Here is a 6,300-nt window from a genome sequence, read left to right on the forward strand (position 1 = left end):
TGTTTGACTCTTCAACCTATTTCACAATTTTGAATTCTAGCATTACATGGTTGCTTCCCCTTAAAGTACCAACTAGTTTGATTCTATTTCTGTATATTTCATTTGGCAAAATAATCATTTGTTACAAGTAGGACTAGTGTTACAAGTGGGTCTGGCTGATATTGGTAATTGGTAGTAAAATTTGGGGATTATTATGTCTATAGGAAAATTACAGGATTTTTTTCCCTCCAAATAGTTAAAAGTGTTACAGAACAGAGATCCCTTGTTCATTATGTATACATTCATCATACTGGCAAACAGCCAGCATGGTGTAGTGTTTTGAGTGTTGGACTACAACTGTGGAGACCATGATTCAATTCCCAGCTCAGCCATAAAACCCACTGGATGACCTTGAACAAAGAAGGCAATGGCAAACTTGTGAATAAATCTTGTCAAGAAAAACCCATGATAGGTTTGCCTTAAGGTCACCATAAGTCAGAAACAACTTGAGGGTACACAGGAACAACAAACTGGTAAACAGGCTTAAATGTTAAAACCTGGTAAGCATGTTCAAGTATTAAACCTGTAACCAGAAGTAACAGTGGTGTAATTTCATTCCTGTTAAATCTGTTGTCAGTTTCTTGTTGTGCGCCTTATGACCTTGTGTGCACTGTATGGCGACTCTAAGGTGAACCTATCATGGAGTTCTCTTGGCACGATTTGTTCAGGTTTGTGATTGCCTTCTCCTCAGACTGAGGAGTTTCATGGCCAAGCTGGGATTCAAAGTTGTAGGCTAATACTCAAACCACTATGCCATGTCAGCATTGTCTTTTTCTAGCTTAAAGGAACTGGCTTTCTGGGAGGTGGGGAGCCCTGGCCTGTTTGAAATTTAAACCACTTTCAAAATAACTTAGATGGCCCCCCATCTAAAGTGAAAATACAAACAGATGGGGTAAAGCTTCTTGGGATTTGAACCTAAGCCAAGTCCAGTGTACTATGTGAAGAAAATCATGGTAAAACTACTAATGATGGCTCAACAAGGAAAAATGAGTTTTCATTGCAGCAATCAATCCTTGAAGAAAGTCAATGTGTGCAGCAAGCACAAAGTTGTTATTCACCCTCTAATGAAATATGAGGATAGTTCTTACTCCTTAATGCCCCATCTTGATATGTAACAGAAGAAACTGATGGGGAAATACTGAGACCTTGCGATCTTTGTTTTCAGATCTTAGTGTAAAATAGTTTCTGCTTCAGAGCTACTGCCTGCAATGTCCCCTTTCCTCAGTTGAAAACTGTTTCAGGGTGTCTATATGTCAGATGCATGTGCATTTTTCATATCTTTTTAAAATGTCAAAGATCTTAACAGAGATGTTGATGTGTTTTGAGCAAGCTTGTTTTACATAAACAGGATTCAAGTATTAGCCAGTATGTTCAACTGCACCTTTTAGTATGGATTGTCTCGCATAGTTCACAATTTACACTGATTATTTTCTTCTATTGTTTTGATACGTGCATGGGAGCCTGTATTTATTAATCACAAATCTGGATTTATAATCCCACCATGTCTCTGTACCCAAATAAGCATCTAAAATAAAATTTGCCCTTTATCTTTTTTATTTTCCATCTCCATTGAAGTCTCTTCAAATTAAATGTTTTGTCTCCCACTGACAGGACAGCTGACGCTGTGCTATTTTTATGGGAAGCCTAGTTTGGGAGCATTGCCAATTTTATTGGGAAAATCAGCATGAAGTAAATAAGGAAAAGGAACAAACAGTGAGTTTTACCCAAAGCAGCTCACCTCCCAGGGGGCAGGCCTGTAACCTTCAAATACTTTGATCAAGATAGTGTGTGAACGCATTTCATTTGATTAGTTTAATTTTGGGGAGAGACCAGAACCATGGTATCCAAAGAGTGAACTTTAATCCCTGTTGTATGGTCCTGATGAATACTGGCCCTCCTCCAGAGCCTCAACTCACACTAAAGGGTAGCTGCCAGTGGCACCAGTATTTTACCACTTTGCAACTCCTTCCAGCAAAACCTCAAATACAAAGAATAACCTCCCGCAGGGCTTGTTCCTTGAGTATGTGCAATTGATTATTCATCCCCTTTCAGACAATTGCTCTGCAATATGGTAAGTGCTTAGCATAGTACCTCGTCTGTTTCCTAATGTCCTCTTGAAGAGCGGGTGTGTCCCATTTCCCCAGCATTTTGTTGTTGAAATAACTCAGTTCTGTCTTCAGTAAATGTTCCCACTGGATGTTGCAAGTGCTGATGTGTGGAACGCATTAGTGTTATTTGCATGAAGTGCTTCTAAACCAATGGCTCCGTGTGCTACCATTTAAAAAAATATTGTGTCTCCATGCTGTCTTTGCTTTCTTAACAGGTTCTTGTGTGAAAAGATAAAAAAGATGGAAGAGGTGGTAAGAACACACAGGGGTTGGGGTAACAAGTAGAGAAGTGCAGTGTTTCAACTACCTATAAAATTATTATCAAGTGGTGTCACTAGGGAGCAGTCACTAGGTGTGATAACCCATGCCACCCCACACAGAATCCTTAGTAAAGTTTTTTGTACTAATGTTACTCATAAATCATAATTCCCATATATCACTGAATGTAATAGTAATAGTTGTGATGTAAACTAGCAAAATTAAAATTATACCACTGAATTACAATATCATACACACAGCCAAATGTATTTACATGTACATAGTTTCATGTGATTAAAGTGAACATTTGGTAAAATGTGATATTTTTAAGAAGAAATTTTTAAAGATTAATATTTTTTAATTTTTAAAAAATCAATATTTAATTTTAAAAAACGGGTGCCTCCTTTCTCTTCCCATTCCTTTCTCCTCCTTGCCCCACTTGTACCATCTCTTCTGCATTTTAAAGGGGCACAGGTGAATGCCACAACCCATTTTTGCCCAAAGGCAAATGTTTGGGGAGCAGTGGTGTCACACACACCATTATGATATCCCCTGGTGGGCCTGAACCTCCCACACCCTCCTAGTGACGCTCCTGGCATTATCTAGAATTATTTACTCATATATAGTCACTGACTAGTGCTTGTGACCACGCTGGTACATGTGGAGATAAGTGCATATACATCATTTAGTACCTGCTTTGTTTTGAAGTTTCTAACTTTGTTTTTTAAAAAGTGAGTGCTACAGGTACAAACATCCAGTTACAGATTTTAAAGAAGCAAAGACATTCCATTCTCTCTTCTGTCATTGTAGTAGGAATGTTTACGTGTACCTGGAGCAGCCACATTGGCACACTGCTGACCTGAAGCCACATGGAGACTCAAGAGTCCTATTTTGGGTCTCCTGGATTTCCCAGAAGTCTCCAGGAAAAGTGATTGTTTTAATTCAGTTACAGGAGCTCTGTGCAATGTTTGTTGTTGTTGTCCTCTGAGGCTCAGAGAGTGTGACTTGCCCAAGATCACCCAATGGGTTTCCATGGCAAAGCCGGGATTCAAACCCTGGTCTCCCAGTGTCCTAATCCAACGCCCAAACCACTACACATTGCTGGCCCTCAAATGCACCATGCTGGCCCTCCAATGTACACTTTTTAGCCTAACCAATTTTCAAAACAAGAAACCAAACCCCTAAAAATTGTAAATAGTACCATGGCTGCCATCCCTATTATCAAGGTTGTACATCTTTGTACTCATAGTACAAGGGACAGAATAGCTGATGTTCCAGGCACATTGGTTAACACAAGTATAATGTTATGGATATAACAAGATACACACAAATAGAAATTGAAAGAAAATTTGTTATTGTTAGTCACCAAGTTGAAAGACAGATTTCCCAACAATCAGGAAATTCCTTTAGGAAGAATAATAGATAAGCAAGAATAATAGATAAGCACATTTCCCCCCATTATTCAAAGTATTGTAGAGGAATAATTCGACATAGGAAAAAAACATGGATTTTTTTTTCCTCATCAAAAAAAACACCTGTTTTCTGCATAGGAAACACTTTCCTGTGCAGAAATGTTTTATTCTGCACAGAAAACAGGATTATTGTGTTTAAAAAACATGCTTTTGTACACTTCTGAATACTTGAAAACAGCCACAACACTGTGGAGGAAGATGGATTTTTCTCTCAACAAGGAGAAGACTACTATAATTATTCATTCTTTGAGGCAAGAACAAAATAGTTGAGGGTTTACATCTCTACGCACAAGCAATGTGGAAAAGCTCTCACTCTGACGAAGTGTAAATATATGGAGGCAATTGACTCTTGGGATTTGCATACACAAATGCTAACCTATAGGTTAATGGAGTGTATTTTTAAACCAGTGTCAGATTATATAGATAGCCCATGTTTATGGAGGCATAAACTAATCTATTTTAAAATGACACACAGCCACATTGGTGCTTGTCTGCCCTTTCACAGATTTTATTTTTTAGAGTGCCTTAAGAGAATTGTGCAGTTGTCCACAACAGTCTCAAATGTATGGATATTATATAGCAGTGACACATGATAGCATAGCCAGGGGATTCTTTTAATCAATAGCAGGTTTATTAGTCGTTTGGTAATTACTTCTTCTTCGTGATCTCTGCGAATCATACAAATGGGTTTTACTGCTTCCCCTAAAATGCTGCTGTGGTGTTCTGAGAACACCGAAGCCAACATCTTATGGATCTCTGGGTCCTCTTCTACTATTGCTGAGCTAGATGGGACCCCTTGAGACCATCCTTTTCTCTAAAATAAACCTTGCTGCTGCCACCACCTGATGAATTAGCCTCTTCCCCTGAAGACCTTATCAGGACCTTGCTGGGGAATTCCATAGATACTTTCCCTTGCCAATTTAGGAAAGAACTAACTGAGCTAAAGGCCCATGAAAAGGAGTGCAAGAGACAGAGTACTTTAAAGAAAAGCTTTATTCTAACTAAGATGTTCTAGAGCAAACAGATATCACTACATGCAGGACCCACTTGTCCTACAGGCACAGAGAGAAGTGTAAGTTACAGAGTAGAGTCATTTCAGCCAAGTTAGTAAAATAAACCAAAAATCCTAATGCCACTAACTAATACATGTTCCTAACCTTACCCACATCTCAGATGAGATTTGTATTCCTCGGTGTTTCCACTATCCAGTTGCACAAGCTTCTCCCCCTGCCAGGAGGCAGGCAGGCAGGCAGGCAGACCTACAAAGCAAAACCCCAAAGGGCAGATTCTCTCAGGTGCCAGCCTTGTGTTGCATCCAGGCTTTTAAAAACCTTTCTCATAGAAGCATCTAGAAGGTTTGCACTTCTGCCCAACTCCCCCATCTCATTAGACAGTTGACATCTCATCACCTATGATGTACCTCTCCCAACATTTAACCCTTTCGTATCTGGGACGAAAGCTCTGATAAATGGAGGGACTCCCATTTATCACAAATGCCCATTAATATTAAGCTGGTAGAGGCAAAATACAGGGTAATTCAAAAACAATGGTGCAAAACCGAATAGGAACAGCTTTACTTTTGCACTATTCTTTTTGAATCACCTTGTACATATATAGGGCATTTCCACATGGGTGTTTCATCATGCAATTGCTCTGCCTCATACCTTGTACTATGGATTCATTTCAACATTATTGTCTTCCATGTGTAACTCTACTGTGGTTTTCCATTTTCTTCCATTTTTTCTCCTTACAAGGGGGGGGATCATTAAGAAGAACAAGACAGCATAGAGTCACAATGCCTTTTGGCAGTGCCAAGATCCCTCTAACTGGAAACATCCCTGCAAAAAATAAGCCTACATCTACACTACAGCTCCATCAGGACTAAGCCTGAAGGAAGGTGACTCTGCCCTCCACAACTGCCATCTGCCGGCCTGAGAGGGAGTTTGCCAGGCAAGTCCAGCTCCATCAGGACTAGCCTGGAAGAAGGAAGAGCCCTCCCTCCAATCCATCTGCCTTGGTCCAGGCCTCAGAGGGAGAGAAGAACCACTAGACCTCATCCCCTTTCCCTCCATCATTCCCTTCTCCTTTTGTTTCGTGTCTTTTAGATTGTAAGCCTGAGGGTAGGGAACTGTCTGATTAAAAATAATGTTGTAAGCCGCCCTGAGAGCCATTAGGGCTGAAGGGCGGGATATAAATACTTAAATAAATACAGAAATAATGCAGTTTGACACTGCTTTAAGTGCTGTAGCGCTGTCCTATGGAATCCCGGGATTTGTAGTTTTACAAGGTGTTTAGCCTTGTCTGCCAAAGAATGCTGGTGCTTCACAAAACTACAAATTCTAAGATTCTGTAGGATGGAGCCATGGCATCCATCAAATTGCATTATTTCTATAGTGAATATGCACCTTAAGCAATATTAAAGC

Source organism: Sceloporus undulatus, chromosome 4 (assembly GCF_019175285.1).
Source record: "Sceloporus undulatus isolate JIND9_A2432 ecotype Alabama chromosome 4, SceUnd_v1.1, whole genome shotgun sequence".
In the NCBI taxonomy this organism is placed as follows: domain Eukaryota; kingdom Metazoa; phylum Chordata; class Lepidosauria; order Squamata; family Phrynosomatidae; genus Sceloporus; species Sceloporus undulatus.